The 25691-nt window shown below is 45.1% G+C and overlaps 1 long non-coding RNA gene across 1 annotated transcript; it reads left to right on the top strand.

Moving 5' to 3' along the window:
• The first annotated feature begins 208 nt into the window (after positions 1-208).
• Positions 209-25182, top strand: LOC112134255 (uncharacterized). The gene is made up of 4 exons (XR_008526923.2): positions 209-1112; positions 14042-14106; positions 15167-15402; positions 16462-25182. It is a non-coding gene; the product is annotated as an uncharacterized LOC112134255 (long non-coding RNA).
• The last annotated feature ends 509 nt before the right edge of the window (positions 25183-25691 follow it).

Here is a 25691-nt window from a genome sequence, read left to right as displayed (position 1 = left end):
TGGGGATAAGGGACCATCTTTAAGAGGTGCTTACCACAAGTCTATAAAATACATACAGTTTAAAGACCAGAAATAAAAAGAACCCCAGCATATCTACTAGTATTCCAGAAATGCCCTTTGCGAGTCCTCTTCAGTTGCACGCTCTTTCCTCTTCAGAGGGAACTATGATTCCATTTTTTTTTTTTTTTTTTGAGACGAAGTTTTGCTCTTGTTGCCCAGGCTGGAGTGCAATGATGCAATCTCGGCTCACTGCAACCCTCCGCCTCCTGGGTTCAAGCGATTCTCCTGCCTCAGCCTCCTGAGTAGTTGGGATTACAGGCACTCCCAGTAAAATCCTGGGAGTGGTTGGAGAGAGGAGGAACAGTTATGTTAGGTGTCTTTGGTTTCTTTTACTCCAGAGTAGTCTTTCCACCTTAAAAACAAAACAAAACCAAAACCTGTAATTTCTGCTTATTAGCTTTTAAAAATTTATTGAGATTTAATTCACATACCATGCAATTACCTTTTTTTTTTTTTTTTTGTGAGATGGAGTCTGTCTTTGTCACTCAGGCTGGAGTGCAGTGGCCTTGATCTTGGCTCACTGCAATCACCCCCTCCTGGATTCAAGTGATTCTCCCACCTCAACCTCCCAAGTAGCGGGGATTACAGACACCCGGCTAATTTTTGCATTTTTAGTAGAGACGGAGTTTCACTATGTTGGCCAAGCTGGCCTCAAACTCATGACGTCAGGTGATCCACCCATCTTGGCCTCCCAAAGTGCTGGGATTACAGGAGTGAGCCACTGCACCTGGCCAAAATTACCCTTTTTAAGAGCACAGTTCAATAATTTTCAGTTAGTTTTAGAGCATTCCATCACCCCAGTACAAGGCCTTGTGCCCATATGTGGTCACTCTTGCTTTAAATGCAGTCTCCTCACCACCTGGCAACTGCAAACATGCCTTCTGTCTCTATAGATTTGTTGTTTCTGGACTTTTCTTTTTTTTTTTTGAGACAGTGTCTTCCTCTGTAACCCAGGCTAAAGTGCAATGGCACGAACATCATTCACTAACACCTCGACCTCCTGGGCTCAAGTGATCTTCCTGCCTCAGCCTCCCAAGTAGCTGGGACCACAGGTATGTACCACCACGTCTCGGTAATTTTTAAGTTTTTTGTAGAGAAGAGGTCTCGTCACGTTGCCCAGGATGGTCTCAATCTCTGGGCTCAAGCAATCCTCCCACATCTGTCTCTCAAAGTGCTGGGATTACAGGTGTGAGCCACTGGGCCTGGCTGGACTTTTACAGTGAATGATACACTGTGTGGTCTTTGCTCCTTCCCACTTTTTTTGTTTGTTTGTTTAGAGATGGAGTCTTGCTCTGTCACTCAACCTGGAGTGCAGTGGTGCAATATAACTCACTGCAGCCTCAAACTCCTGGACTCAGTGCAGGACTGGACTCCTGGACTTTATTTTTTTTTACTCCATGTTTTTCTTGTTTATTTGAATCAATGGTTCTGTATGAATGCAATTTTAGGAAATATAAATATTCATCTTAGGGGACTGGCTAAATCTCAGCCTCTTGAGTAGGTGGGATTACAGGAGCATGGCGACATTGTTTTCCTTAATTGATAATGATTTTTTTTTTTTGAGATGGAGTCTCACTCTATCACCCGGGCTGGAGTGCAGTGGCGCGATCTCGGCTCACTGCAAGCTCCGCCTCCCAGGTTCACGCCATTCTCCTGCCTCAGCCTCCCAAGTAGCTGGGACTACAGGCGCTCGCCACCACACCCGGCTAATTTTCTATATTTTTAGTAGAGATGGGGTTTCACTGTGTTAGCCAGGATGGTCTCAATCTCCTGACCTCGTGATCTGCCCACCTCGGCCTCTCAAAGTGCTGGGATTAAGGCGTGAGCCACCGTGCCCGGCCTCTTTTTTTTTTTTTTTTTTTTAAGACAGAGTCTCACTCTGTCACCCAGGCTGGAGTGCAATGGGCGATCTTCACTCACTGCAACCTCCGCCTCCCAGGTTCAAGTAATTCTCCTTCCGCAGCCTCCCAAGTAGCTGGGTGGGATTAGAGGCTCGTGCCACCACGCCCAGCTAATTTTTGTATTTTTAGTACAGAGGAGGTTTCACGATGTTGTCCAGGTCGGTCTCGAACTCTTGAGTTCAAGTGATCCTCCAAACTCTGCCTCCCAAAGTGCTGGGATTACAGGCGTGAGCCACCGCGCCCAGCCGATATTGACTCTTTTAAAAGTTCAGGACAGGCCGGGCGCGGTGGCTCACACCTGTAATCCCAGCACTTTGGGAGGCTGAGGCAGGTGGATCACGAGGTCAGGAGATCGAGACCATCCTGGCCAACATGGTGAAACACTGTCTCTACTAAAATACAAAAAATTAGCCGGGGGTGGTGGCACGCGCCTGTAATCCCAGCTACTCAAGAGGCTGAGGCAGGGGAATCACTTGAACCTGGGAGGCAGACGCCACTGCACTCCAGCCTGGAGACAGAGCGAGACTCTGTCTCAAAAAAAAAAAAAAAAGTTCAGGACAGCTGGGCACGGTGGCTCACTCCTGTAATCCCAGCACTTTGGGAGACCGAGGCAGGTAGATTGCTTGAGCTCATGAGTTGGAGACCAGCCTGGGCAACATAGTGAAACCCCATCTTTACAAAAAATACAAAAATTAGCCAGGTGTGAGCCTCTAGTCACACAGGATGCGAGCCTGTGGTCCCAGCTACTCAGGAGGCTGAGGTGGGAGAATCCCTTGAGCCTGAGAGGTGGAGTTTGCAGTGAGCCGTGATTGTGCCACTGCACTCCAGCCTGGGTGATAGAGCCAGACCTTGTCTCCAAAAGAAATAAAACAGCTGGGTGCGGTGGCTCACGCCTGTAATTCCAGGCCGAGGCGGGTGGATCATCTGAGGTCAGGAGTTCAGGACCAGCCCGGCCAACATGGTGAAACCCCATCTCTACTAAAAAATGGAAAAATTAGCCGGGCGTGGTGGTGCATGCCTGTAATCCCAGCTACTCAGGAGGCTGAGACAGGAGAATTGCTTGAACCCGGGAGGTGCAAGTTGCAGTGAGCTGAGATCGTGCCATTGCAGTTCAGCCTGGGCGACAAGAGCAAAACTCCATCTCAAAAAAAATAAATAAATAAAATAAAGAAACAAATAAAACAAAGAGTTCAGGACATTGACTTTGTGGAATGTCTGTTATTCTGGAGCTAATTGTTTCCTGTTTTTCTCTCTTAGCTCCTGTATTTTCTGTAAATTGGAAATTACACTAGGCCTAGAAGCTTAATTGGATTCAAATTCATCATATTTAGCAGGAAGATTTCATAGGTGATGCTTTGTGTACTTAATCTTGCCTCACATCAGGAGGCACAAAGTCTCAGGCTGACTCATCAGTGAGGCTAAATTTGAACTTGCAGTTAAGGTAATGCCTGCCAGACTGCTCCACTGGAAAGGTATCTTTTCCCTTTTCTGAAAATTAGGTAATCTTGAGGGGTGTTATTTTGCCTCTGCATAAAGACCCTCTTTCCAAGAAGAGAGCCTTTTCACCTGATTGTTGTGTTTTGGCATTAATTATATTTGTCTGAATCAATTATTCCCTTTTGCAGTTGTGAAGTACCCTTCTGATCCCTCCCTCCTCCTGTCACTATGGACTTATGTATTTTTATTCAATATATTAAATAATTGTTTTTATTCAATATATTAAATAATTGTTTTCCCAGTTGTCTTATTTGAATTTAGATCCAAATAGGATCCATATATCTATAGAATTTTGAGCAGAGGAGTGACAGCTTTTGCCTATTTTTTTTTTTTTTTTTTTTTTAGATAGGGTCTTGCTCTGTTGCCAAGGCTGGGGTGAACTGATCTCAGCTCACTGCAGCCTCAACCTCCTGGCCTCAGGCGATTCTCCTATCTCAGCCTCCTGGTAGCTGGAACTACAGGCATGTGCCACCCACCACACCTGGCTAATATTTAAAAAAATTTTTTTTTGAGACAGAGTCTTGCTTGGTTGCCCAGGCTGGAGTGCACTGGTGTTATCTCGGCTCACTGCAACCTCCGCTTCCCAGGTTCAAGCGATTGTTGTGTCTCAGCCTCCTGAGTAGCTGGGACTATAGGAGTGCGCCACCACGCCCGACTAGTTTTTGTATTTTTAGTAGAGACAGGGTTTCACCATGTGGGCCAGGCTGGTCTCAAACTCCTGACTGCAAGTGATCCGCCTGCCTTAGCCTCCCAAAGTGCTGGGATTACAGGCGTGAGCCACCACTCCTGGCCAAAAAATTCTTTTAAAATTTTTTGTAGAGACAAGCTTTCACCATGTTGCCCAGGCTGGTCTCAGACTCCTGAGCTGAAGCAATCTGCCTGCCTTGGCCTCCCAAAGTGCTAGGACTACAGGCATGAGCCACCGTTCTTCTTTTTTTTTTTTTTTTGAGACAGAGTCTCACTCTGTCACCCAGGCTAGAGTGTAGTGGTGCAATCTCGGCTCACTGAAGCCTCCACCTCCTGGGTTCAAGTGATTCTCCTACCTTAGCCTCCTGAGTAGCGGGGATTACAGGCGAGCACCACCACACCCAGCTAATTTTTGTATATTTACTGGAGACAAGGTTTCGGCATGTTGGCCAAGCTGGTCTTGAACTCCTGACCTCAGGTGATTCACCTGACTCAGCCTCCCAAAGTGCTGGGATTACAGGTATGAGCCACTGTGCCCAACAGAGCCACCCTTTTTTTTTTTTCCCCCGAGACGGAGTCTTGTTGTGTCACCCACTCTGGAGTTCAGTGGCGTGATCTCGGCTCACTGCAGCTTCCACCTCCCAGGTTCAAGCAATTCTCACTGCCTCAGTCTCCCAACTAGCTGGCATTACAGGCGCCCACCACCACGCCTGCCTAATTTTTTGTATTTTTTAGTAGAGACGGGGTTTTGCCATGTTGGCCAGGCTGGTCTTGAACTCCTGACCTCAGGTGATCTGCCCGCTTCGGCCTCCCAAAATGCTGGGATTACAGGCATCAGCCACCGCACCCAGCCTAAGCCACCATTCTTAAAAAGGCCACTTTGACTGAAGTCTATTGAGGATAGACTATGTGGCAGAGTGAAATCTGGAGACTACTGCATCATCCAGGAGTGAGGAAAGGGGCTTGGGCCAGGATAGTAATGCCAGTGGTGAAAAGTAAATCTGCTTTAATGACAGGATTACTTTAAATGAAAGAGGAGGCTGGATATGATGGCTTATGCCTGTAGTCCTAGCTACTCAGGAAGCTGAGGCAGGAGGATTGGTTGAGCCCAGGAGGTCATGGCTGCAGTGAGCCATGATTGCACCACTGCACTCCAGCCTGGACAACAGAGCAAGACTGTCTCAAAAAAAATACGGCAAGGCGCAGTGGCTCACGCCTGTAATCCCAGCACTTTGGGAGGCCATGGCAGGCGGATCACCTGAGGTTAGGAGTTTGAGACCAGCCTGACCAACATAGAGAAAACCCGTATCTACTAAAAATATAAAATTAGCCGGGCGTGGTGGCACATGCCTGTAATCCCAGCTACTTGGGGGGCTGAGGCAGGAGAATCACTTGAACCCAGGAGGTGGAGGTTGCAGTGAGCCAAGATCGTGCCATTGCACTCCAGCCTAGGCAACAAGAGTGAAACTCCATCTCAAAAAATATATATATATATAATATATATATACACACATATATTAATATAAAATATAAATAAATGCAAGAGGAAATGAGATTGGTTATCTTTAGGACCTTAAACTCTGAAATACTATTTTTTCTACTTCATGTTTAAAATTTTCTTGCTTTGTTTGAATCAATGGTTATGTACGAATGCAATTTTAGGAAACAGTATAAATATTCATCATAGGGGACTGGCTAAACAAATTACAGTTCTCTATTAATTTATTATTTTATTTTATTTTATTTTATTTTTTGAGATGGAGTCTCACTCTGTCTCCCAGGCTGGAGTGCAGTGGTGTGATCTCAGCTCACTGCAACCTCCACCTCCCCGGTTAAAGCAATTCTCCTACCTCAGCCTCCTGAGTAGCTGGGATTACAGATGCCCGCCACCATGCCCAGCTAATTTTTGTAATTTTAGTAGAGACAGGGTTTCACCATGTTGGCCAGGCTGGTCTCGAACTCCTGACCTCAGGTGATCTGCTCACCTCAGCTTCCCACAGTGCTGGGATAACAGGCGTGAGCCACCGCGCCCCGCCTATTAATTTATAATAGCCTTACGGATCCAATGCTCCCTTTTACTGCCCTGAACTCAAATTATGGGTGTGACTTTCTTACATCATTTTTAAAGATCAGTAATGTCTAACTAGACAATAAAGGACAAAGGAAAGGGAAATCCCTGATGATGAAATAATATGTGTTTCACTCTGTATTATTATTATTATTTTTGAGAGGGAGTTTCACTCTTGTTGCCCAGGCTGGAGTGCAATGGTGTGATCCTGGCTCACCGCAACCCCCGCCTCCTGGGTTCAAGCGATTCTCCTGCCTCAGCTTCCCGAGTAGCTGGGATTACAGGCATATGCCACCACACCCAGCTAATTTTGTATTTTTAGTAGAGACGGGGTTTCTCCATGTTGTTCAGACTGGTCTCGAACTCCTGATCTCAGGTGATCTGCCTGCCTCAGCCTCCCAAAGTGCTGGGATTACAGGCGTGAGCCACTGTGCCTGGCATGTTTCACTCTGTAAATGCTTGGGTCTCTAAGATCACTGGAGAGGGTACAGTGAGAGGTCGAGCCCAGCCTGCTGTAACTGCTTGTAGCAAGGAGTGCAGTTTAGGTGTCTTTCAGTATCTCAGGTGACACCAGCTGACTTTCAGAAGTGATGAACAACTCAACAAAATTCCAAACAATGAAGTTCATGCTTTGGCCAGGCACAGTGGCTCATGCCCGTAATCCCAACACTCTGGAAGGCCAAGATGGGAGGATTACTTGAGGCCAGGAGTTCAAGACCAGCCTGGTCAACATAGGGATACCCCATCTCCAAAGCAAACAATTTATAAAAGTAAATAAGTAAAATAAAGTTCATGCTTCTCTCTGATTACACTGCAGTTTACAGGCCTGGAGAATGTCAGGGATGTTAAAACTTTTAACAAGCAAAACTACAACCAAACCCCTTTGTGTTTATATGTAAAATAGAGTTCTAGACTTAGGCAATGATAAATGAGTTATTCATGTACATGAACATCTGGCTGGACATTTCAGTCATGTGGACAGTGCCATGCATGACAAGAATCTCCCCAACCACTGTCAGAGGCCCACAAATCTTCGAAGTGCCTCCTGGAGGCATTGCTGTCCTGCTGAAACCACCAACATGACGAGGTAGAAGTAATTGTTAAAAGACCAGTGTAGGCTGAGTGCTGTGGCTCATGCCTGTTATCTCAGCAGTTCGGGAGGCCAAGGTGGGAGGATCGCTTGAGCCTAGGAGTTCGAGACCAGCCTGGGAAACCAAGTGAGACATTGTCGCTATTTTTTTTTGTTTTGTTTTTTGTTTTTTTGAGACGAAGTCTTTCTCTGTTGCCAGCCTGGAATGTAGTGGTGCATTCTCGGCTCACTGCAACCTCCACCTCCTGGGTTCAAACGATTCTTCTGACTCAGACTCCCGAGTAGCTGGGACTAAAGGGGCCCACCACCAGGCCCAGCTAATGTTGTATTCTTAGTAGAGACGTGTTTCACCATGTTGGCCAGGATGGTCTCGATCTATTGACCTCGTGAGCTGTCCGCCTCCGCTCCCAAAGTTCTGGGATTACAGGCATGGACCTTGTCTCTATTTTTTAAAAAAAGACCAATGTGCCAGGCGTGGTGGCTCACACCTGTAGTTCCAGCACTTTGGGAGGCCAAGGCAGGTGGAAACTTTTCATATGTAATGCAGGTAAAAATAAGTCCTCTCTAGCCACAGTCATTGAGCCTCTACTTGGAGACACCCACTGTGAAATATTTCTTCGCTGTCCTTCCAAGGATATTCTAGGCACATGCAAGCATCTCTACTAAAAATACAAAAATTAGCCGAGTATGGTGGTGGGCGCCTGTAGTCCCAGCTACTCAGGAGGCTGAGGCAGGAGAATTGCTTGAACCCAGGAGGCGGAAGTTGCAGTGAGCTGAGATTGCGCCACTGCACTCCAGCCCAGGCGACAGAGGGAGACTCCGTCTCAAAAAAAAAAAAAAGACGTAAAAAAAAAGAAAGAAAGAAGATAAAGGCCAATGTAGTACATCCTCAAAATAGCCTCAGACAGACGTAGACATAGATTTTGTAAAGTTAGATTTAAAAAAACAAAGAACAGTAGAATGCAATATAACATATGCCACTGTTTTTGTAAAAAGTAAAATTAAATGTATCTTTATGCTTGCATGTACCTATAATATCCCTGGGAGGACAGCGAAGAAATGTTTCACAGTGGGTGTCTCCAAGTAGAGGCTCAAGGACTGTGGCCAGAGGACTTATTTTTACCTGCATTACATATGAAAAATTTGAAAAACATACATTTTAAAATAAATCAGTAGTATGTGGCTCACTCCAAGCGCTTAACAAATATATTGTTCAAAAATTATTTTTTCTGAGATGGAGTTTTGCTCTTGTCGCACAGGCTGAAGTACAATGATCTCAGCTCACTACAACCTCTGCCTCCTGGGTTCAAGCAATTCTCCTGCCTCAGCCTTCTGAATAGCTGGGATTACAGGTGCCCGCCACCACCCCCAGCTAATTTTTGTATTTTTAGTAGAGACGGCGTTGAGTACAGGTGCGCATTACCACACCTGGCTAATTTTTGCATTTTTATTTATTTATTTATTATTTTTATTTTTATTTTTTTCGAGATGGAGTTTTGCCCTGTCACCCAGGCTAGAGTGCAGTGGCGCAATCTCGGCTCACTGCAACCTTCGCCTCCCAAGTTCAAGCGATTCTCCTGCCTCAGCCTCCCGAGTAGCTGGGATTACAGGTGTGAGCCACCTCGCCTGGCTATTTATTTATTTTTGATACGGAGTCGTGCTCTGTTGCTCAGGCTGGAGTGCAATGGCACAATCTGGGCTCACTGCAACCTGCGCCTCCTGGGTTCAAGCGATTCTCCTGTCTCAGCCTCCTGAGTAGCTGGAATTACAGGCGCCCGCCACCATACCCAGCTAATTTTTTTGTATTTTTAGCAAAGATGGGGTTTCACCACGTTGGCCCAGGCTGATCTTGAACTCCTGACCTCAGGTGATCCACCTGCCTTGGCCTCCCAAAGTGCTGGGATTACAGGCATGAGGCACCACGCCAGGCCATAATTTTCATATTTTTAGTAGAGATGAGAGGTTTACTATGTTGGCCAGGCTGGTCTTGAACTCCTGGCCACAAGTGATCTTCCCACCTCGGCCTCCCAAAGTGCCAGGATTACAGGTGTAAGCCTCCACATCCAGCCCATTCATTATTACTTTTATTACTTATTAGGCAATTTTCCAAAACAAAAGCTAGAAATCGGGCCAGGCACAGTGGCTCATGCCTGTAATCCCAGCACTTAGTGAAGCCGAGGTCAGGAGTTCAAGACCAGCCTGGCCAACATGGTGAAACCCCATCTCCCCTAAAAATACAAAATTAGCCGGGTGTAGTGGTAGGCGCCTGTAATCCCAGCTACTCAGGAGGCTGAGGCAGGAGAATCACTTGAACCTGGGAGGCAGAGGTTGCAGTGAGCCGAGATCGTGCGACTGCCTTCCACCTTGGGCAACAGAGCAAGACTCCATCTCAAAAAAAAAAAAAAAAAAAAGTCAGGCGAGGTGGCTCCTCACCCCTGTAATCCCAGCACTTTGGGAGGCTGAGGCAGGAGGATCACCTGAGGTAGGGAGTTTGAGACCAGCCTGACCAACATGGAGAAACTCCATCTCTACTAAAAATACAAAAGTAGGTGGCCATAGTGGCGCATGCCTATAATCCCAGCTAGTCGGGAGGCTGAGGCAGGAGAATCGCTTGATCCCAGGAGGCGGAGGTTGCAGTGAGCCGAGATCAAGCCATTGCACTCCAGCCTGGGCAACAAGAGACTCTGTCTCAAAAAAAAAAAAAAAAAAAAAAAAAAAAAATTAGCCAGATGTAGTAGTGCATGCCTGTAGTCCCAGCTATTCAGGAGGCTGGCCCAGGAGGTGGAGGTTGCAGTGAGCCAAGATTATTCCACTGCCCTCCAACCTGGGCAACAGAGTGAGATCCTGTCAAAAAAAGAAAAAGAAGAAAGCAATTTGTGTTAATCCACTCTTTTTAAATCTGCTTTTCATAGAAAAACTTTTTCATATTTATTTCATAATAGATTTACATAATTGCTAACTGAATTGCATATTTAAAATAGATATTTTTCACATATGCAGACCTGGGAAGAAAGAAATAGAATGGATTCTTTTTTTTTTTTTTTTTTTTTGAGACGGAGTCTCTCTCTGTCACCCAGGCTGGAGTGCAGTGGCGCGATCTCGGCTCCCTTGCAAGCTCCACCTCCCGGGTTCACGCCATTCTCCTGCCTCAGCCTCCCGAGCAGCTGGGACTGCAGGCGCCTGCCACCACGCCCAGCTGATTTTTTTGTATCTTTTTAGAAGAGACGGGGTTTCACTGTGTTAGCCAGGCTGGTCTCGAACTCCTGACCTCAGGTGATCTGCCCACCTCAACCTCCCGAAGTGCTGGGATTACAGACGTGAGCCACCAGGCCCATAATCCCAGCACTTTGGGAGGCTGAGACGGGCAGATCACATGAGGCCAGGAGTTCGAGACCAGCCTGGCCAACATGGTGAAACCCTGTCTCTACTAAAAATTCAAAAATTAGCTGGGCGTGGTGGCACGTGCCTGTAATCCCAAATACTCAGGAGGCTGAGTCATGAGAATCACTTGAGCCCAGGAGGTGGAGGTTGCAGTGAGCCGAGATCGTGTTACTGCACTCCAGCCTGGGTGACAGAGCAAGACTCTGTCTCAAAAAACAAACATGCCGGGCACTATGGCTCACACCTGTAATCCTAGTACTTTGGGAGGCCGAGTTCAGGAGTTTGAGACCAGCTTGGCCAACATAGTGAAACCCCGTATTTACTAAAAATACAAAATTAGCCAGTTGTGGTGGTGGGTGCCTCTAGTCCCAGCTACTTGGGAGGCTGAGGCAGGAGAATCGCTTGAACCTGGGAGACGGAGATTGCAGTGAGCTGAGATCGCACCATTGCATTCCAGCCTGGGCAACAAGAGCAAAACTCTGTCTCAAAAACAAACAAACCAACCCGCCCACCCCGCCCGTAAAAACAAACAAACAAACAAAAAAAACTATTGTTCAGCCAGATGCTTAATTTCCTGAATTTCAGTATTTTTGGGGAATCCTTTAGGCAAACAGTAACTAACATATATCCCTAAAAGTTGTGGACATTTAAGCTTTTTCAAAATTTCTAACCCTAGCTACAACCAGTCAGCCCCCAGCACTAGCTGAAGCTGCAGTGGGAGGAGGCATCCAGAGGTGGGAGATGGTGAATACCTTGGGCCCAACTTGGGCTCCAGGGGCCTGGTTTTAGGTCAGTGGCCTCCCTGGAGATTTCGACACCCTCTGGATTGTAGTGCTGCCTCCAGCTGGTTCTCCACTCTGAGATGAGCTCTGGTCAGACTGGCTTTGAGTCAACTTTTATCATTACCATCTGGGGAGCCTTGGGGCAGTGATTTATGCTAAGTCTGTTTCCTTATCTATAAAAGGGGTATAATTACAGTACTTCCTCTGGTAGTGCCTAATTTTGGTACAAATTGAGTATCCCTAATTAAAAATCCAAAATTCAAAATGCTCCAAAATCCAAAACTTTTAGAGTGCTGACAAGATGCCACAAGTGGAGAATTCCATATCTGACCTCATGTGATGGGTTGTAGTCAAAATACAATCAAAACTTTGTTTTATGCACAACATTTAAAAAAAATATTGTATAAGCCAGGCGCGGTGGCTCAGGCCTGTAATCCCAGCTCTTTGGGAGGCCAAGGTGGGCGGATCACGAGGTCAGGAGATCAAGACCATCCTGGCTAACACAGTGAAACCCTGTCTCTATTAAAAATACAAAAAATTAGCTGGGCGTGATGGTGGGCGCGGTGGCGGGTGCCTGTAGTCCCAGCTACTTGGGAGGCTGAGGCAGGGGAATGGCGTGAACCCGGGAGGCGGACCTTGCAGTGAGCCGAGATTGTGCTACTGCACTCCAGCCTGGGCGACAGAGCAAGACTCCATCTCAAAAAAAAAAAAGAAAAAAAAAATATATATAGTATAAAATTATCCTCAGGATACATGTATAAGGTGTATGTGAAACATAAATGAATTTTGTGTTTAGACTGGGGTCACATCCCTAAGATAGCTCATAATGTATATGCAAATATTTCAAAATCTGAAAAAAATCACAAATTCAATAAGATGGTCCCAAGAATTTCAGAGAAGGGATACTCAACATGTAATTTTTTTTTTTTTTTTTTTTTTGAGACGGAGTCTTGCACTGTCGCCCAGGCTGGAGTGCAGTGGCGCAATCTTGGCTTCCTGCAACCTCCGCCTCATGGGTTCAAGCAATTCTCCTGCCTCAGCCTCCCGAGTAGCTGGGACTACAGGTGTGCACCACCGTGCCCAGCTAATTTTTGTATTTTTAGGAGAGATGGGGTTTTGCTATGTTGGCCAGGCTGGTCTCGAACTCCTGACCTCAAGTGATCCTCCTGCCTCAGCCTCCCAAAGTGCTGGGATTACAGGTGTGAGTCAGCTTGCCTGGACTGTATCTTTCATTTATGCAATTTCTAATTATTTTTAAAATCCAGCTGCTCTTTTTTTAATGGTGGTTTGCCTTCTTGTTTTTTTTTTTTTTTTTTTTTGAGACAGGGTCTCATTCTTTTGCCTAGGCTGGAGTGCAGTGGTGTGATCATGACTCACTGTGCCTTGACCTCCCTGGTTCAAGCAGTCTTTCCACCTCAGCCTCCCAAGTAGCTCGGCTAATTTTTTATTTTATTTTTGGTAGAGTCAGGGTCTCCCTAAGTTGCCCATGCTGTTGTTGAACTCCCGAGTTCAAGTCCTCCCACCTAGGCCTCTCAAAGTTTGTACTTTTTTTAAAAAGGTGTTTTCCATTAAAATCCCGTGTGTCCTGGGACACATAAACATCTTTTTTTTTTGAAATGGAGTCTCGCTTTGTCACCCAGGCTGGAGTGCAGTGGCGCAATCTCAGCTCACTGCAAGCTCCGCCTCCAGGGTTCACGCCATTCTCTTGCCTCAGCCTTCCGAGTAGCTGGGACTACAGGTGCCTGCCACCACACCTAGCTATTTTTTTTGTATTTTTAGTAGAGATGGGGTTTCACCGTGTTAGCCAGGATGGTCTCGATCTCCTGACCTCGTGATCTGCCCACCTCGGCCTCCTGAAGTGCTGGGATTACAGGCGTGAGCCACTGTGCCTGGCCCCACATAAACATCTTTACAGCATGGTTCTGAGTCTGCCTAGTTCACTTCCTGCAGGTCTGCTGCTTGCCGCCCAGTTTTTGTATTCATTGATCTGCGGGGCAGTGACATGGTTCTCAGAATGGGGACTCTATTTTTGCACCTGTGATGCTGGGCAGATGGCAACTTCCTCGATTTCCTGTGAGACTGTTTGTGTCATTTATCTAGGTCAATTTCAAGGACATAAAGTCTTTTAATTTTTTTTGAGACAGAGTCTCACTGTGTTGTCCAGGCTAGAGTGCAGTGGTACAATCACAGCTCACTGACGCCTCCATCTCCCAGGCTCAAGTGAACCTCCCACCTCAGCCTCCTAAGTAGCTGGAACTACAGGCACATGCCACCATGCTTGACTAATATTTGATTTTTTGTAGAGACAGGGCCTCACTATGTTGCAACTAGGCTGGTCTTGAACTCCTGGACACAAGTGATCCTCCCACCTTGGCCTCCTGACATGTTGGGATTACAAAGTCTTTTCTAGTCCCATAGTCAGGGAGTCAAGCCCAGCCAGCCCCCTTTCCTCAATGGGCCTTGAGTCCTCCTCAGTCCCCACTGCACCCTCTGGCTGTGGTTCCTTAGTACCATTCACCCCTGAAGCTTTTTTCCTTTCTTACTCTGGCAATAATTTTGTTATATTTTTTTCCAGTGTGTCTCTATGCATGGAGTAAGAAAGAAACCATCCTACAGTAGCACCAAATCCAGCATGGATGGGTAAGAAGACTGACCACCAGGTGTTCTGGAGTAGCCCGCTGCAATGTAGAAAGGGTGGAACAATGACCTCATAATGATGCAGCAATGACCTTGTAGAAAAGTGGATAGGCTGGGGGCAGTGGCTCACACTTATAATCCCAGCACTTTGGGAGGCCGAGGTGGGTGGATCACTTGAGCCCAGGAGTTCGAGACCAGCCTGGCCAACGTGGTGAAACTCCATCTCTACTAAAAATACACAAATTAGCCAGGCGTGGTGGCGTGTGCTTGTAGTCCCAGCTACTTGAGAGGCTGAGATATGAGAATCACTTGAACCTGGGAGGTGGAGGTTGCAGTGAGCCTAGATTGCGCCACCGCACTCCAGCCTGGGCAAGAGATCTAGACTCCGTCTCAAAAAAAAAAAAAAAAAAAAAAAAAAGGCAGGGGTGGTGGCTCACGCCTGTAATCCCAGCACTTTGGGAGGCCGAGGTGGGTGGATCACGAGGTCAGGAGTTCAAGACCAGCCTGACCAATATGGTGAAACCTCATCTCTACTAAAAATACAAAAATTAGCCAGGCGTGGTGGCAGGTGCCTGTAATCTCAGCTACTCAGGAGGCTGAGGCAGGAGAATCGCTTGAACCTGGGTGGCAGAGGTTGCAGTGAGCCAAGATTGCACCACTGCACTCCAGCCTGGGTGACAGAATGAGACTGCCTCCGCCTCAAAAAAAAAAAAAAAAAAAAAAAGGTAAATGTGATCGCTCATCTCTGGACTGTACTGGAGAAACAGGAAGTTTTCTTTTCTTTTCTTCCTGACGAAGGAAGGATGAAGGTATCAGAAGACAGGAACAAACTGGGATTTATCCCAAGAACAACTTACTTGTGAATTTTAAAGGGCTCCCATTCTCCTCTGGCAAGCGGCAATTTAGACTATGCCACAGTTCTGAGGACTTGCTCTTGGGCCAAGGCCTCAGGGCTCAGGGTCCTCTCAAAGCCTTGACCCGCCCTGGGGTTGTAACTCTCCCTGGTGTGGAAAAATGGTTCAAATGCTGTTGCTTTCAAGAGGTTCTTTTTCTTTCTCCTCAGCTGTGTTGGTGCAGGACTTTCACATGTCTTTGGAGTAGAATAAGATGTGCCAATCCAGACTCAACCCCATCTCATCAAGATCCAGTGATCTTCATTTTCTGATTGTCTACCCCAAGCTCTCTTCCTCCCCAAACTCATCCTCCACCCTGCTACTGGACTTGTCTTTGTACTCTCAAAGCAGTGTAAGGAGATTCATCAACCGGTGGTGTGGACATGTGAACAGCGTGAGGCAGACAGTAAGCATCACCCTACAAAACCTAACCCCCTATGGGAGTGGCATTCCCTTTCAGTCAGTCTCTACTAGCTACTGATCAGAGGAGGGAATTTGCCCCTCAGCAACTTGACATGCCACAGTTCTCATCCTCTTCTGGAATGCCTGCCTGTCTGTGCTCCCTCCCTCTCTCAATCTCTCCTTCCCTCCACTTCTCTTTTCTTCCCCTCTGTCTCCTCCCTCCCCTCCTTCTTCTTCTCTCCTTCTCTCCTCCATCTCCCTCCCTTTTTCTCTCCTTCCCTCCCTTCCCTTAGCTGGGTGTCCCCATCTCCAAGGCTCTCACTTTCACACTCCCAGGACACTCCCAGCCACTGAGGGGAAATCTCCACCTTTAAACTCTGAGGTGTTTATATTTGGGTACTTTGGAACACTTAAAAACATTTTTTTTCCCTTAGAACACCTTCTAAAAGAACCTTAAAATTAAAAAAAATTTTTTTTGGTGGGGAGATGAGGGTCTCGCTATGTTGCCCAGGCTGGTGTTGATCTCCTGGGCTCAAGGGTTCCTCCTGCTTCAGCTTCCTAAGTAGCTAGGACTATAGGAATGAGCCACCACATCCAGCTTTTAAAAAAATCTTAATAGTTTTTACTTGAAAAAACAATCTGTGGCCAGGCACAGTGGCTCATGCCTGTAATCCCAATACTTTGGGATGCCAAGGCGGGTGGATCACCTGAGGTCAGGAGTATGAGACCAGCCTGGCCAACATGGCAAAACACTGTCTCTACTAAAAATACAAACAAAATTAGCTGAGTATGGTGGTGTGTGCCTGTAATACCAGCTACTCAAGAGGCTGAGGCAGGAGAATCGCCCAAACCTGGGAAACGGAGGTTGCAGTGAGCTGGATCGCGCCACTGCTCTCCAGCCTGGGTAACAAGAGCGAAAACTCGGTCTCAAAAAAAAAAAAAAAAAAAATCTGTAGACAAAGGGAAGGGGCCAGTACCACACATCTGGCGCCCTGTCATACAACAATATGCAGCCTTGTGCCTGGAATCCGTCTATACGCCCATGTCTCCTTCCTTCACTTAGGTTATAAGCTTCTTGAGGGTGGCAGTCAGACAGTAGCAGTTTGCGTGCGAAGCCCCTGCAGTGGCATATAGGAAGACTTTCAATACATCAGGACCAGAGGATGAGCTGGAAATGAAATCACACCCACTGGTGGGAGAAAACTAAACTTGATGACAGAGGACCAACAGAGGAAGCAGCTTGAGTATGTGTCCTCAGATGCAGACACACAAGGCCTTGCCTTCCTGGATGAGACAGGCACTGACTGGAGCAGAGTTTGCCAGACTCAAAGGGCCACATTTTAGGGACAGTCTAAAATGTGGTATATGGACAATCTGGCAGTGGTATGTAGAATGGGTTAAAACTGGAAGACTGGGCTGGGTATGGTGGTGCATGCCTGTAATTCCAGTACTTTGGGAGGCTGAGGCAGGAGGATTGCTTGAGCCCAGGAGTTCAAGACCAGACTGGACAACACAATGAGACTTTGTCTCTAAAAAAACAAACAAAACTGGGTGATTAGGAGGTGACTACAAGAGCATAGGGAGTGAGTGGAAAATGAAAGGATGTGTGTAAATCCGAAGAAACGGTCAGAACTGAAGGTCAGAATGTGTGCTCTGCAATGTGTGAATACAGTACAAATGTGCTCCAGGAAGAATATCTGAAACAGATTCTCATGAGTTTCCAGAAGTACGTGGCTGTACTCAGAGTTGGGGAAGAACATAGCAGGAAGTGGCCAGAGGTAGTAAAAGCAGAATGGGGATTGAGGAATTGATGCTCCTAAGTGAGAAAAAAAAGGCAGCTTGTGTTGGGGCATGTGTGGGAGCAGGAGCAAGTTTTTGACAGGACAGGCTGTCACATAGGGTTTTGCTGCTGAACTCCACCAAGCAAAGCCTTGAAGCAGAGTTCCTCAGCTGCTGAGGTCCACACTCATACTCAGCTGTGGCGGGAGGCTATGGAGTCTACAGGCTTATAGGCAATTCCCAGAGTGTTAGTTTCCCACTGGCATTCTGGGCATGTGAGGGGCTTGTAGGGCTGGGCTGAAGACTAGATGAGCCTGCCTGTGTGCAGGAAGTGCTAAACTGAATACTGAGTGCCAGACTTGCCTGGCTCCATACTAAACAGGGAGTCACGGCTTCTGTCCATCCAGGAAATACATGTACATCTCATATATACCTATTCCACAAACTCTTTTTGAAAGCCCAGACGATAAATAGGCACAAAGCTACCTAAGCTCAAAAGGCCACCTGGCTCTACATGTGAGACATTAACATGAGGGCTTTATACTTTTCTATATGTGGCCTCAAGCAAACCAGAAGAATGTAAGTGCCATCGCATGTCCACAGGCCAGGGGCAGACCCCCTTGAGCAGACTGGTGAGACTTTTTGCACTGACCTGGATTTGTGGTCAGACTGACCTGGGTTCAGATTCCTGTGTCACCAACTGGAGCCATGTAACCCTGGGCTTGGGCTAACATCTCTGGGTTTTGTTTTGTTTTTTTTTTGAGACAGAGTCTCACTCTGTCACCCAGGCTGGAGTGCAGTGGTACAATCTTGGCTTACTGCAACCTCCAACTCCCAGGTTTAAGCAATTCTCCCACCTCAGCCTCCCGAACAGCTGAGACTACAGGTACGTGCTACCATGCCTGGCTAATTTTTGTATTTTTTGGTAGACCTTGTTGGCCAGGCTGGTCTCAAACTCCTGACCTCAAGTGATCCACTTGCCTCCCAAAGTGCTGGGATTACAGGCGTGAGCCACCACACCAGGCTCTAGCTAACATCTCTGAATCTGAATTTCTTTGCTTGTAAAATGAGGCTGGTATTTATTTCCCAGATTTATTCAGGGGGTTAAATGAGCTAAAGCCACATAAGGCAGGCTGGTAGGTTTTCAAAGAAATGTTTAGTGACCTTCCCCTTCCATAGGAAAAAACTTAAGTTTTGGAGCTAAACAGACCAGATTCTCAGCACTTTCCCATTTCAGATTATGTGACCCTGGGATGTTGAATCATCTTCCTCTGCCTGAATTTCCTCATCTGTAAAATGAAGTATTATTGCCTTCTTGCTGTGGAGATGGAAAACTGAGGAGCCTGAGGCTCTCCAGCAGAGTGTGGCCTGAGAGTGGCCAGGGCTGGGTAGGTCCACCCTCTCCTCCAACACCTTCAGAGATGGGAGGACTCACTTTTTCAGTTTCTTCTTCTTCTTCTTCTTCTTCTTTTTTTTTTTTTTTTAAAGACAGGATTTCACTCTGTTGCTCAGGCTGCAGTGCAGTTGCATGGTCATAGCTCATTGCAGCCTTGACCTCCCAGGCTCAAGCAATCCTACTCAGCCTCCCAAGTAGCTGGGACTACAGGTGTGCACCACCACACCCAGCCCTTTCTCAGAGTTTCTAAAACTGAAAGCCATCGTCCAGAAATATTTAGTCCATACATCTTTTTACACAGAATATATTTAATTCCATCATATAAGCTAGGAACAATGTTAACCAACAGAAAATGTGATCACGAGCTACATACAATAGATCAAATGAAGCACACATATCCATGAAAAAATCATGTCAATTAAATATACTCTGCATTTCCATTAATATTAGTATGCTATTCTTTGATTTTTTTTGCTGATAAGCAGTCAAAACATTTAAACTCAAAATTGATAAATCAACTAGCTTGCTTTTTGTCATTTGGAAGACTACCATTATTCAAATTTAATATGTAATACACTCATCCAGATAATGAAACATCTGTGAAAAAAAGTGTGGGAATCACCTCATCTGTGCATAAAATGGCTACTATACATTAATGCAGACATTTGAAGTTAGAAAGGAATATAACTCAAATGGCAAAAGGTCCTAATTACAGAGTTTACAAATAAGCAGTTTTATTTTCAAAAGTACATAGTAAGTCCAGACTGGGCTATTGCCAAAGAACTAATCTTTAGTCTACTTTAACATGTTACATGGTATTCCTGACTCCACAGACTATCAACATCTGTGGAGGTTAGCTCCTAAAGGTCCCAAAGAACAGGAAACATGCAGGAATGAAGGACTCCTCATGAAGAGTAGGTGGGAGCAAGTGGGCAGGCCTGTATCTTCTCAGCGAAGTAAGGATTGAGTATAGAGAGCTGTTTGTCTTAACTGGGCTTCCCTGAAGAATCTGAGCCAAACTGGAAGAAACCAGCCTCATTTCCAGTGTTGAGATGTTAGCTGTACAGTGGCTGTACAACTGCAGAGTTTATTTATAGAATTAGAAATAATTTTTAAAAATTTTAAAAGCTTTTGTGTAATCATTAACCAGAGATGATAGTCACAAATTCTGGTAAAAATTTGACTCTCCAACTATCACCACATCAACAGGAAACAGGGCCATGCCACCAGGGAGGACTGTCTCAGCTGCCATTTAGGGAGCTGACCCCTTTGCTCTCTTGAGACCAGTTCCTGAAAGGAGGGCCTGTTTTGTACAGATGTGGCCATGGAACTCATGGGGCCCTTGTATCACTTATAAAAATACATATCTTTGGCAGGCGAAACGTTCATTCTGATTTCACTAATTTTCATGTATCCATTTCAAAGGCCTATAACATACATAGTAATTTAGTTTTCTAGGTGCATAATTTGAATTTAGGGTGCTTACAGCTAGGAGACAAGATGAACAGAGCTAACTGTCAGGCACTCCTATTTTAACATGGCTATTTTTTTCTGTTAGTTCACATATTACCAGCAATTAGTATATATTTTGAAGCTTTTGTGAAACTATGCCCTGTGATGCTCTTCCAACTTGGGGATAACGATACACATGGCTGTGTCTGAGATATACATTTTTCTGAAATGTCAAAGGTCTACTTCTCAACATTCTAATGGATTCACAGATTACTTATTATTACTGGTTCTTAATGAACTTGGTACTTCCTGTAGCAGTCTTCTAAGTGACTGGTCTAGGAGTCCCAGTTTTTATGTTCTCCATTTTGAGTTTACCCTGCCCATGTTCTCACTGAACCTCTGGTAATAACGACTTTTAGAAATCTTGACTGAAAAACAAACGGGGCCATGGTGCTTTCAGGTGTTGGAACTCTTTGAGCACCAGGAACTGTGCTAAGTGTCTTACATGTGTTCTCATTCAGAGATCAGAGAGAGGTAGGTACTATCATCTCCACTTTAAGGATGAAGACAGAGGCTTAAAGCAGTGAAGTCACATAGCCAGGGACTGGCCAACAAAGATCTGAACCCAGGTAGATAGGACTCCAGAACTACAATCGCCCTTGAAAGAATTACAAAGCCCAACTCTCCACTGCTCTCTACTTGTAACACAAGTCATAAATCTCTACCCTCAGGGGCCTAAAGCCAACAAATTCTGTATGTATTCCTCTATTTGTTTTCTATTGCTGCTGTAACAAATTACCACAAACTCAGTGGCTTTAAACCGAGTTTCTGTAGGTGAGAAGTGTGGCATAGCACAGCAAATTTATATGCTCAGGGTCTCACCAGGCTAAAATCAAGGCATCAGGTAAGGCCAAGTTTCTCATCTGTGCCTCAAGGTGCTCTTCCAAGCTCACTGGCAGGATTCACTTCCTTCTCTTGATTTCCACATGGCCCCTCTATCTTCACGTCAGCAATAGCACCTTGGGCCTTCCTTTGAATCTGACTCCTGCATCCTCTTCCATTTTTAAGGGTTCATGTAATTACACTGGGTTCCCCCAGGTAATCCAGGATAACATCTCTATTTTAGAAATTTTAGTTACATCTGCAAAGTCCCTTTTACCACATAATGTAACACATTCACAGGCATAACACTGGGCAGGGAAGGTGATGGGGACCAAAATTCTGCCTATCACCCCCTCCTGGAACCTCTCTTGTACATCTACAGCACCCAAGGCAAAATGCTGTCTCCCTTAGACAGTTTTTCAGTACTCTGTCCTCTGCCAAGTGTCCAAGCAGTTATAGCAGCTGGACTGGGTCTCACTCAAAATATAAATTAACACCATGTGTTTTCACCTTAAGAAATGCTGGTTGGCTGGGCCTGCTGGCTCATGCCAGTAATCCCAGCACTTTCGAAGGCTTAGACGGGTGGATCACCTGAGGTCAGGAGTTCGAGACCAGCCTGGCCAACATGGTGAAACCCCATCTCTACTAAAATACAAAAATTAGCTGGGCATGGTGGCATGCGCCTGTAATCTCAGCTACTTGGGAGGCTGAGGCAGGAGAATCGCTGGAACCCGGGAGGGAGGGTTGCAGTGAGCCAAGATTGTGCCATTGCACTCCAGTCTGGGTGACAAGAATGAGACTCTATTAAAGGAAAAAAAAAAAAAAAAAAAAGCTAAGTTAATTGGTAGAAGATTGTGGAAAGGCCTATTTTTACTGGGGATAGGAATGGGATGATCTTCAACTGTTAAACATTTCAGGTTACCCCACTCAGGACTCCCTATGAAACAAAACCCGAAAAATGGACACTAACTATAACTTCACTCCCAGGTTCTCACTCTTTCCAGTGCCTGGAGATTCTCAGACTTACTAAGTCTTCACTTAGGATGGTAGTGTGGACCAACACTGCAACACAGTTTATCCAAAAGGTCAAACATAAATAGAATATTTTATACATTCAGAAAATTACTCATATGCAAGGAAAAGTGCTCTGAAATTACTTTAAATCAAAGCTGCTCTGAAGCAGATCAAGAATCTTGCTTAAAATTGAATTCACATATCTGAGAAGCAAATGTCCTTGTTCAGCACATTCGGGCAGTTCCTTGGTTCAGCTCAGCACACATCCCAGTAGAATCTTGTTTCACTAGATCAGCAACACCTTGCAGTCACCTAATACAATGACATCTTCTGATCTAAGAACACCTTCTCTTCTCTAACAAGAAATAACAGGACAAATAGAGAATAAAAACAGCAGGCAAATAAATAAGGGCCATCTCATAGATGAGCGGGTAACTGGATAAAATACAAGTAAAATGTTAGTTATAGATATAGGTGGTGAGTATAAGAATTCACTGGATAACTACTGGAACTTGTTTGCATGTTTGAAAATTTTCATGTCAGAAGCATCGCAATAAATTCAACCATAGGCACCAAAGCGAGTCACAATTCTCATTAAATGTTTCATAAAGAGTCAGATACTCTCCAGGCCGTTTGTTACAACTCCCTATATAAACACCATTCTTCATTCTCAAGACCTTATTTGTGTTGTTTCCCCACTGGACTCTTCCCAAATGCAAACCAGGCCCAGTTCAGGTTCTAACACCTTCTATTTAAAAAAAGAAAAAGAAAAATCCTTCTTCTCTCTGCTTAAGTGCCATTGCACTTCACTGTGTTGTACTATCTAAAATACAGATCTGACAATTTTTCAGGTGTTATACTAGTTAGACTGGGTGTTGTTTTTAATTATAAGAAATACTTTTTATGCTGGGCACAGTGGCTCATGCCTGTAATCCCAGCACTTTGGGAGGCTGAGGCGGGTGGATCACTTGAGGTCAGGAGTTTGAGACCAGCCTGGCCAACATGGTGAAACCCCATCTCTACTAAACAAATAAACAAACAAACAAAAAACACACACAAATTAGCTAGGCATGGTGGCGCATGCCTGTAGTCCCAGTTGCCTGGGAGGCTGAGGTTGCAGTGAGCCAAGATTAGGCTATTGGACTCCAGCCTAGGCAACAGAGTGAGATCTTGTCTCAGAAACAAAAACAAAAGAACAGACAAACATTAGCCAGGCATGGTGGCAGGCACCTGTAATCCCAGCTACTCAGGAGGCTGAGGCAGAAGAATCACTTGAACCTGGGAGGTGGAGGTTGCAGTGAGCTGAGATTGTGCCACTGCATGCCAGCCTGGGTAACAGAGCAAGACTCTGTCTGAAAAAAAAAAAAAAAAAAAAAAAACATAAAAAAAAATCTATCTTTTAGCTACGTATTAAGATATTATACATGAAGTGATATGATAGCCAGAACGTGCTTTAAAATAACTCAAGGGGTTGGGTACAAATGAAACGAGACTGATCATAACTGTGAGAGCTAAGCCCAGAGTACATGACCTAGTTGTTCTATTTCTATGTTTTTTGTTAGAAAACGAGGTGAAAATACAACCCTGGGAAGAAATTATGTAGTCAAGTAACTATACTATCAAAATGAATTAGACATTTGAAGCAATTATCTATAAAACTGTAGTAAAAATTGCCCTGAATCAAGTGATTCAGCCCAAGGAAGGTCTGTTGATTATATTGCACACCCCCCCCCCTTTTTTTTTTTTTCCCAAACAATCAGCTTTCTATTGCTACTTTTACTGTAGGCCTGACTCTCAATACAGAAACTTCAAAATGGGTGCCTAGATAATTCAATCAGAATTTGAAATTTCTATTTTATCCTGCCTCATGAATTAACGAGCAAAAGTTCTTTATAGGATTCCAGCTAACAGACGCAGAAGGAATGACAAAATATCACCAGTTGGCAACCCCTGATGGAATCCCAGATCTGGGCAAATATCATTAATGATGGCAAAATCCATCAGGGGAAAAGCTGATAGAGAACTTATGTAATGAATGGAGTGGGCTGGCAGCATCCAAACCCACTATCAATCTTAATATTACAAGATGAGAGCCATTCATTTCACCTATGAATTATTTTTGTGAAAAAGCAAAACAGAACAACAAAAAAGCCCTCTAGATCTGTCAGTTTATAGAACATATAGGGGACAGAAAAGGTGTACATGATCCCATTAGGATACATTCAGTAAAATCCACTGAGGGACAATTCTATAGGACAAACAACTTAGTTTCTTCAAAAATTAATAACAGGAAAGTTAAATCTATAGATTATATTAACAAAATGCGAGATCTAGATCTTGCCTGGATCTTAATTCAAATAAACCAACTGTTAAAAAAAACTTACAAGACAATCAGGAAGTTTGAATATTGACTGGTACTTGGCATCAAAAAATGTTTTAGCAGTCTTACACAATGGTATTGTGGTTATGTTCAAAAAAGTACCCTATCTTTGGAGTTATAGTTGAATTATGTCTCTGATCACACAGACATGAAAATACTATGCCTGTAATGGGACTCAAACTGATCCCTGTGGGTTGGGGCAGGGGATAGGTGGGGATGCAGGTAAACAAGACTGACCCACAGGACAGCTGTTGGAGGATGGGTACACGGACTTCATTCTGCTATTCTTTTTGTGTATTTGTGAAAATTTCTATAATAAAATGTTTTTAAAAATGAGTTTGGATAGCGTTATACTATAAAATATTTTAAAATTTCCTTCTTTAATGAAGACTTACAAGCAGAAAAATATAATTTTCTAAGGGTCAATTAACTAGTACATTAACTCAAGTAACAGTTACTTAGGGCAGGGCATGGTGGCTTATGCCTGTAATCCCAGTACTTTGGGAGGCCAAGGTGGGAGGATGGCTTGAGCCAGGAGTTCAATACCAACCTGGGCAACATAGGGAGACCTCTGTCTCTTACATAAATAAAAAAAATTAGCCAGGTATGGTGGCATGTGCCTGTGTTCCCAGCTATTTGCAGGGCTGAGGTAAGAGGATTGCTTGGGCCTGAGAGGTGGAGGCTGCAGTGAGCCAGGATCATGCCACTGCACTTCAACCTGGGCAACAGAGCAAGAGCCTGTCTCGAAACAAACAAAAAAGTTTCTTAGAAACTTATAAAAATAATTTTTAAAAGATTGTACAAATTACTGTTATTGCATGACTAAGAGACTACTAAAAGTTGGGATTTTTTTTTTTGGAGACACAGTGGCACTCTGTCACCCAGGCTGGAGTGCAGTGGCGTGATCTTGGCTCACTGCAACCTCTGCCTCCTGGGTTCAAGTGATTTTTTGTGCCCCAGTGCCCCACGTAGTTGGGACAACATGCGTGTAACACCATGCCTGGCGAATTTCTGTATTTTTAGTAGAGACTTTTTTTCTTTGAGAGAGAGTCTCGCTCAGTCGCCAGGCTGGAGTGCAGTGGCGCCATCTCGGCTCACTGCAAGCTCCGCCTCCCGGGTTCACGTCATTCTCATGCCTCAGCCTCCTGAGTAGCTGGGACTACAGGCGCGTGCCACCACACCCGGCTAATTTTTTGTATTTTTTTTTTTAATAGAGACGGGATTTCACCATGTTAGCCAGGATGGTCTCGATTTCCTGACCTCGTGATCTGCCCGCCTTGGCCTCCCAAAGTGCTGGGATTACAGGCATGAGCCACCGCACCTGGCTGAGACGGCATTTTACCATGTTAGCCAGGCTGGTCTCGAACTCCTGACCTCAAGTCATCCACCA

Source organism: Pongo abelii, chromosome 6 (assembly GCF_028885655.2).
Source record: "Pongo abelii isolate AG06213 chromosome 6, NHGRI_mPonAbe1-v2.0_pri, whole genome shotgun sequence".
NCBI classification, from domain to species: Eukaryota; Metazoa; Chordata; class Mammalia; order Primates; family Hominidae; genus Pongo; species Pongo abelii.
The sequence above is the reverse complement of the archived record's forward strand: the minus strand, read 5'-3'. Positions and strand labels throughout refer to the sequence as shown.